This window comes from Hipposideros armiger, unplaced genomic scaffold (genome assembly GCF_001890085.2).
Source record: "Hipposideros armiger isolate ML-2016 unplaced genomic scaffold, ASM189008v1 scaffold_359, whole genome shotgun sequence".
Lineage (NCBI taxonomy): Eukaryota > Metazoa > Chordata > Mammalia > Chiroptera > Hipposideridae > Hipposideros > Hipposideros armiger.
The window spans coordinates 202,158-211,638 of record NW_017731709.1 but is presented as its reverse complement, the minus strand read 5'-3'; the positions used below and the strand labels follow the sequence as shown (position 1 = coordinate 211,638).

The window sequence follows — 9,481 nt, the reverse complement described above, 5'->3', positions numbered from 1 at the left end:
GTCTCAGACCAATTCAGAGGCTGAGTACAAAAAACGATTCTTCTCAGGGACATACTTTTTACTTTAAGAATCCTCAGATTCTTTTCCTTCTTCAGAACACTCTGGGTATTGCCTAGTTTTGTTTCTTTCTGGTGTGCAAACCTAGAACCTTTGAATAAATCTTTATAATTTATTTCTAACCAGAGCATCCTGATTCATTATACTCAGTTAACACAATAATATAGGATGAAGATATTTTGTATTAGCGATGAAATATAAAATCACACAATAAATGTGTCTTGGATAGTTACTTTAAGTAGAAAAAATAAGTGCAATGTGTAACCGATACAACATACTAAGAGATTAATTATAAAAATAAAACCATAAAATATTTAGAAAAAATATAATTCAATATTTATTCGTCAGTTGGGAAAGGTATTTCTTGGCATAATATAAAGGAAAGAAACCAGAAAACACTAATAATTTTGACTAAATAAAAAATAAAATATTGTATATCTAAAAATGTGATGAATATAATGACTTTATTTCTACAAACTTGAAATTTTGCAGTATTCAGAAAATACTAGTACATGGTTTACTTAAAATATATTAGTGTGAAAATGATACTGCTTAGACTGTAATAATTTCCCCAATATCTATTTAATAAAAACAAGTCCACTACTATCATCCAAAGGCCTAAGAATCTAAAATATATAAATTCTGAATTTTGTTCAGATCTGTTAGAACTTCATGTTAGATTAGTTCTGCAATGACTACATCTAATACATATGCACAGTGACTAAATTTGCATCAATAAATATAGTATATTTCCTTGCCCTAGTTTTCACTCTGTATATGAAAGTGTAGTTTGCATGTAATAACTGTAGAAAATCTCACGTGTATGTGTGTGCATCAAAATATACATAACACAAAATAAACCATTCTAACCATTTTTAAGTGTATAATTCAGTGGCATTGATTATACCCTCAATTTTGTACAACCATCACCAGTACACCTCCAGAGCTCTTTTTACCATTCCAAACAGAAACCCCATAACCACTCAACAATGATTCCTCATTCTTTCTTCCCCAAGCCTCTGATAAACTCTAATCTACTTTCCAACCCTATAAATTAGCTTATTCTAGGTACTTCACATAAGAGGAATCATGCAATATTTGTCCTTCTTTGTCTGGCTTATTTCACTTAGCATAATGTCTAAGTTTCATTCATGCTGCAGCAGGTATCAGAATTTCATTTCTTTTTAAAGTGAAATAATATTTCATTGTATGTATATACCATATTTCATTTATCCTCTTTATTTATTGGTGGAGACATGGATTGTTTTCTCTTAACACTGTATCTTAAAGTAGCCTCGTAACTAATTTAGTTCCATAGTTATTTTAATTTTATATTTTTGAAATGTTTAATATTTTGTACCCTGCTGCTACAGTGAGCATAATAGTACTGATTCTAACCTCTTGAGTTTATTAAAAATATAAATATTTTTATTAACCTGTACTTGCCAAAAAAAGGTTATCAATTAAAGCTTCCTGAATATAAATGTTATATTTAGGGAATTTTGTGAAGATGCAAATTCCAAAATTTGCAGCAACGAAAACTGCTTTGTATTATATCATTTGGAATATAAACTTTAAAATGAAGGGCCACAAAATATTATTAAAATAAAAGATTATTTTTATAGACAACAACATTTTGTGAGAATATACAATAGCAATGAACTATTTATTCTCTTATTTCATGAAGAATCACAACCACTAAAAAAAACGATATTTAAAAACTGCCAAGCTAAATTTTTGTTTGCCTTGCAGTAGAAAGAATATATTACAATTGGAGTCCTGATGTATTTCCTATTTTTTTAAACAGATCTTTGCAATCAGAGTGCTAAATGTACCAAAAGACTAAAATGGAATGTAAATATGCAATTGTCATTCAAATTAATGATGTAATTTAAGTTAAAATAATATTTATTACACATGGAGATTTTCCTTTAACAATATGGGCTGAGAGGAGTAGGGTTGTAAAACAGAATTAAATCCTGCTGCTTGAATTAAGTACTCTGGTCATGCCTTTTTCTAAATGCATTTATGAAAAGTGACTCCAGATCTTACCAAAAGGTTTTCTTTTTCTTTTTATCTTACTAAAACTAAAAATCATTAAGACTTTAGTTCCTGGTAGTTTATTTATACAAATAGATTGATACAAATATTTAGTAAGTATTTTATCAAACAATACAAAATTATGCTTTTTCTTTGACTTCATCAGCACCTCCAATTTCTCAATTCTTTAAATTCTTTAAAAAAATTTTTTTTTTTTTTTTTTTTAGCTGAGCCATCCTGCTACCTGTTGGCAACTCAGTGGCTGCTCAGCTCGGGCTGGACTCGAACTGCTGTTGCTCAGAGCTCAAACTCTTGAGTGAGCTGTTAACCAACTGAGCCACTCAGCCAGCCCTCCTAAACTTCTTCTTATCTGTCAGCAATGGCCTATTTTATCATCCCTTCCTACCAAGATCTATGGGTCAGCCTATTATTTGAGCCATTCTCTTAACACCAGCGTCAACCGAAAAAAGGGGGAAGTGGGGTTGTGTTTAGGCTGTAATAAAGAATAAAAAGCCTTTATTTGAGCTAAAGAATTGCAATCCAAGAGATACAGATTCAGGTAGCATCTCAAACTGTGCTCTGGGAAGACACAATAAAGCTGGAGTTTACAACGTCAAAAACCACAAGTTTGTAGCCAAAGGAACTTTTCCTATTGGCTGTCTAGCATGCTGTCATGACAAGTTTAAAAAGGATTGGTGAGGTCCAGGTGGTGAGCCTCTGAGATAAGCAACTTACAGGATGTGCTTCTACAGAAAGCAAAACAGTCCAAGGTCAAAACTCATTTAGGTTCTCTATGCAAATAAAGGATACTGGCTGATGAAACTGATTGGCTCCTTTCAAGATGAAGATGATACATGCTCTCTTTGTCATGGCGAGAAGGAAGTAAAGTTCAGAGTGTGGTCTCACAGCTGGTTCAAAAGCTCAAAGGTAGGAGGACCATAAGGTAGTCTCTTCGTGACCCCTTCCTGCTCCATTTTAGTTCCCATGACAAAAGTGACTCTACCCTGGCAGTTTCCATTCACACTGACCTAGATAAAGTGTCTTACACATTCATTTGTATTATGCCTTGAAAATCCCCAAATGGAAATTTGATTTAAAAATTATGGTAAATTCAAATTATAAAGTATAATGAAATGTTTGTTTGTTTGTTTGTTTGTTTCTTTGTTTGCTTTTTAAGTTACATCTACATGTATTAACATTTTTTTCTGTTTTCCTGCCTGGATGAAATTGGAAATATTTTACTCTTAGAATTTATACGCTTGAATATTATAGATCTTATCATTTTCTGGTCTCAGCACACACTTTCAATCTTATAACCCAAATCTTTTTATTCAATTCTGGAAATGTTTCATCTCCAATGGTTTTTATTATTTCTTTTTTATGTGATGTCCTTTCTCCTTCTGAGATATCTAATTTATTTTGTGATATCGGGTATCATAATTGTTTTCTTTGGGGGGTGGGGGAATTATTACTGCAATCCTGCTGTTTGAATTAAATGTTCCTAGTCTTATCTGTCTCCATGAGTTTGAGATAGTTTTTTATATTGACTTACTTTCTAACTTGCCATGTTGTTTTTTTATCCAGTCTTCTGTTTATTAGCCTCTTTATATGTTTTGTGATCACACTTTTCATCTAAGGGAAATCTTTCTAAATGTCAGGATTGGGTTTTGTTTTGTATTTTATTTTCTGTCCTTTGGCATGTACTCTTCTATATTTAATCTTAATATAGTTTTTTCAAATTTTTTGGCATATGAAAATTTATTGCTACTGTGTTTTCACCATCAAAACTTACGATCTCGGTCTTTCCTGTGCCTTAGTAGAAGGCCAAAAGAGAGACATTGGCTACTTTGACAACCTTAAAGCGGACTACAGAAATGTCATCAACAGCACGACCTTTGCGACTAAACCCAGCAACAAGAACTTCACGAATAAAATTCAAACAACCATCACTGGGTACAAAGGCTGTGATTTTTTTCCCATTCCTGATCAGCTGGGCTCGGACACACTTCTTGATGGCAGAATTTGGCTGTTTGGCTTCAACCCCTACTTTTTCCAGCGCAGCTCTCTTTGCATGGGAAGTACCCCCAAAAGGGTTGGCCTTCAGGGATGTGCCCAAATGGGCTTTCTGGTACTGTTTATCATGCCACTTCTTATCTCATCAGTGACTCCCGAGCTTCTGGGCGGTACGAAGACCGTGGCGACTCTCGCCCATGCTGCCAGCACCACCGGCACAAGCAAAAAGGCTTAATATAGTTTTTAATATGGATTCCCTCCCAGTTATTTGTAAAGGCGTTGGTTTTCATTTTTTTATATCAATTCCGTCTTTTTAATGTATGTATTCTTTGAGTGTAGTGACTTCCGTGAGTTTTTTCTTCCTGACCAAAGGTCATGTCTGAACTTTGGAGGTGAACTTGTTCTCTCTAAGGACTTTACATAGCCTTTTTAAAGCATTCAGCTCCAAACGAATAGGAAGGAGGAAAATAATTCTACCTTTGCCTTGCTATGTGTGTCAAAAGGAGACTGAGAAGAAGGCCTAAGTCAGGGTCACGTTTGAGTGCTGTCTAAAATATGTATGCATCCCAGGAGAATGAACAGTGTCAATATTTGTTCCCCTCTGACATTTTACATCCTATTCTTGCTATCCACTATGTTGCTTTAAAATCCAATTTAAATGCCACTACACTATGCTCCTCATAAATGTAAAATATGAGCATCCAAACTTACTTACACAACTAATAAATGAATATAGTACCAAGGAGAAAAAGGGGGCACTCAAACATTCATATATAGCTAAATATCTCTATTCTATCCTCTCCATACTAACCCATCCATTCCTGCACCAGGGAAAGCCCCTTTCATTGCTTTATTTTGGATTATTCTAGACTTTTTTTTTGTTTTTTTCTATATTCTTTTCCTAATGGCTTTACAATCCACTTGCATGCCATTGACTTCCAAATTTTTCCTCAGTCATGACTTTTAAAAAGTGCATTAAACAAAGAAAAAACTCAATAAATATTTATTGAATGGACTATATATATAGTACTATAAGTAATGTATATATATATATATACATATATATATATATATAATGTAACATATAATATTTTTAATATAAATTATATAAGCAATATTATACTGCATGGAATGTTCTTCAAATTTATTTTCTATTTAGCAACATATTTTGAAAATCATTTTGTTAGCATACATTGATCTTACCTTACTTGTTATACTTAACTATGCATAGTATTCCATTTTATGAATCGTTCCTATTGCTGGACACTTCGTGGCTTTCATATTTTGCTATTACAACTGATTCTGCAGTGGCCATTCTTGTGCATATGGTCTTGTGCACATATATTCTTGTGCCTGTATTTCTCCAGAGGAAATTCTGAGAGGTTAAATTGCTAGAAGAGAAAGTGTTTGATTTTCTATAGAAATTTTCATCTCATTATAATACAACCTCATAACTTTAAAATTGTCGTGATGTGCACCTGGAATTCTGAGGACATAAAACCTCTAGCCTTGTGTATCTGCAGCATGTAGATTTACGAAGAAATTTTATAAAATATACTACAAAAATTATCTTGAAATTGAGAAGGCTCTTCTTTTATTTCTAATAAAGAATTTGTAATGAAAGTGAAATGGAAGTGGGCCAAAACCACCAGTAAGTGGATGTGTTATATATTTTTAAGGAATAACAATTTTTTTAAAGTTATGCATGCTGAAATATCAACATGGAGAGAGATAGAAAACAAGATCATTAAATAATGGGGGAAAACAAAAATAGGATGGTTCATCTTCTGCTTCAAAAATTTACTGCCATTATTAGACTGGGGATCATAAAGTTTCTTATAATTTATGGTATGATGTGAAGAGACAGGAAATAAAGATAATGGCACAGTTTTATTCAAAATCCCAAAGTCCTGGATATGCTGCACATCTTTCATCCTGTGACTTACAGATTAATAATAGACATGTATTTTTGAGTACTTGTTTTAAGTTAATAATGCAACCACTCTCATATCAAGTGATGAAAAATTATGTTGCGTAAACTTGACTTATTAAGGTAAAAAATAACCTATTTATTTAGAAAGCTTTTCAGCACGAATAAATAAATACAAATACAGTAAAACCTTGGATTGCGAGTAACTTGGTTTGTGAATGTTGTGCAAGATGGGCAAACTTTTCTAATATATTTCATCGTGGTAAATGAGTGATGTCTTGCAATACGAGTAGTTTGTTTCCAGAACAAATTATGCTCACAAACCAAGGTATTACTGTACAATGTTTAATGCTCCAAAATCAGATATCCCACATCTCTTTTTATTTCTGAACGTGGTAAAAATCAAGCTATGAATACAGAGTACATGCTTACCAGGAAGTGATGGGACTGGGAATGGCTTGAAACAAATCTTAGGGGACAGTACATAACATAGAGAAGTAGCACCCAACCCAGGTGTAAAGACTGGACCCAGGAGTCAGTGTACAAAAAAGGGTTATACAATTTTTAAAAAATAAATAAAAATTAAAAAAACACTGACAGAACTTTAACAGTATCTGCAGATATGGAAAGGCAAAAACAACAACAACAACAAAAACCCAGTAAACTTGCATTATAAAATGATAATTTGGGAATCAGAGAAATTAACTCAGGCACAATTATGAAGCAATAGCACATACAGTAATCTGTGTTAGCTCTAATTTAAATTAAAGTGTCCATGTGACCTTGAGCAAGTCTATTCACCTTCTCTCTAAACTTCATTTGTTAAGCGAAAAGAAGGACAATCCGATTGCCAGGATATTGTCTGGTCTCGTATCCATAACCCTGTGCATACAGTAGTCAAAAGAAGGCTGATGTTTGGCCAAATCTTCTGCAATCTGACTGCACTGAACATCCTTTGCCTTGACAGGAGCAAATGCCTAAGTGGGACTGGCTTGAGATCTACAAATTAAACTAGAGCAACTGCTAGAAATGGGAAGTTGGAAGGAGTATCAGCAACTCCTTTCCCAATCATTCTAGGTAACGGAGAACGCCGTTGCTGTAGTTGATCTTATTCTATGCATTAGATTTATGTCCCTTCCCAAGTTTTCATTAAAGCTTTAATCTCAATGAAAGAGATGGGATAAACCTTAATGTTTAAAAGCCACTAGAATTTGTACTTTAGTCGCATATGTGCCCATACTTATTGCTTGCTAAATTCCATTTTTATCTCTATAATATATCTGGTTTTCAGTATGTCAGGGAGAATGAACTTTTCCACTTTTCTAGCTAATATTCTTTATGTCCATTTAATATAGTTTCCTTACAAAATTGGCAGCACTTTGAAAATATATAGAGCCTATGTTTTTTCCCGTCTCACAAGAGTTCAATGCACTTTAACTCCGAGCTCTTACCTTCAGAGTCTTTTATTGTTGTTGTTAAAAATTTCCAAGTAACTGAGCCTATCAGGTACATTGCACAATTTACTTTACGATGATAGGGTAGGTAGATAGATAGAAATGAGCAGGAAAAGGAGAAATTGGGCCCCGGTTAGAAAAGTCCTTTGCAGTAGCTCCTTCTTGGGTTAGAAAGCCCCTTCCAGCTGCCCAGCAGGATTCCAAGCTTACATATACCCTAAATCAACAAAATGCATTAGAAGAGAGGAAGACATCCTGCTTATCAGAGAACACATCCTAGGACTCCAGGTTTTCACATACCCCTAGGGGATGTGTTTACACATGCCCCTAAAATCAAAGAAATGCATTGTTAAGAAAAGAAGACATCTTGCTCATCAACACATCCTGTTTGTCAGGACCATCATCAAAACCTTACTAGCCCAACAGGATTCCTGGTTTTCACACCCCAAAGAGATGTGTTTACACATGCCCCCAAACCAAGAGGATGTGTTTACACATGGCCCCAAATCAAAGAAATGCATTGTTAAATGCCAGGGAACTAAGCACCTCAGGAGAAGAGAGATAAGAGAAGGGAGAGGGGTAGGCAATTCTACCCATAGAAATAAAAGCCTTCATGCAACATAAGGCCAGACTGCTTCTCTCCCTTGGGTCAGCCCGCTCTATGTCTCAGTGTGTGCTTTCTTTTACTAATAAACTTCTGCTGCACAAAATTCTGTCTCTTGATAGAAGTCTTTCTATTAAGAAGACAAGAGCCGAGGTTTCAAAGTCATTTCACAGTATGAGTTAATGTTGAAAATGCATATTGAAAAGTGTATTAATCATAGTATCTTCACTAAAGGTATCACAAATACTTATTAATTTTGAAAAAGAGAATACATTTAATAATCTACTTTAAAAGTATCATTGCTCATAATGGTGTTTGGAAAGACTATATATATATATATATATATATATATATATATATATATATATATATAAAGACTAAAATATATGTATATATTTTTAATAGACTGAAAAAATATATAAACTAGGATTCTGGAGCCAATAAGTCTCATAACCTTGGTGGAGACAAAAATTAATAATAAGGAATGTTTTCTGTTGAAAATAGGGAAAAGACTTATTCCTCCTTTTTCTTAGAGCATTTACTTTTGAAAGCTTGTAAGTATTTTCTCTCTTTGAAATATATATACATCGTTTGAATACTAGTAGGCCTTCTGTCAACTGAAGGACCCAGGAATGTCTTTCTCAAGGACCTACCCATCTCTTTTAAATGTAAATATCCTCAGGATCAAATATATAGTGATAGAAGGAGAACTGACTCTGGGTGGTGAACACAACATGATATATAGATGATGTATTACAGAATTGTACACCTGAAACCTATGTAACTTTACTAACAAATTGTCACCTCCATAAACTTTAATTTTAAAAACAGTAAATATCTAGAGATAGTACCCAGATCTTCCAGTTTCTGTGGAAAGGCATTAACCTAACTTCAGTAGGCTCCTTGATCCTGTCATAAACAGACCATTTTGAGTTTGTTTATTGTTTTTTACTCTGGATAAAGTTAAATAGTTAATAACCATGGTCAGTCGAATTACCAGATAGTTAGAATAAATATGTGACCATTGGTGCTGTCAAGCCTTCTTAATTGAGGACTAGTTATTATTTACCTTGAGAACAATTATGTACAATAGTCCTCCTTATCTGTAGGGGATATGTTCCCAGACTCCCAGCGGATGCCTGAAACCAGGATAGTACCAAACCCTATAGGTATTATCTTTTTTTCTTGTACATACATACCTACATACCTGTGATAAAGTTTAACTTATAAATTAGGCACAATAAGAGATTAACAATAATAACTAATAACAAAATAGAACTATTATACAAATATGCTGTAATAAAAGTTATGTGAATGTGGTCTTCTCTCTCTCGCTGTCTCAAAATATCTTACTTCATTGTATGCACAGCATGGATACGCTGG

General features: G+C 33.6%; 1 pseudogene; it reads right to left on the bottom strand.

The window, feature by feature from the left end:
- Nucleotides 1–3,885: 3,885 nt before the first annotated feature.
- On the bottom strand, nucleotides 3,886–4,309 carry LOC109392970 (40S ribosomal protein S23 pseudogene; annotated as a pseudogene).
- Nucleotides 4,310–9,481: the final 5,172 nt, after the last annotated feature.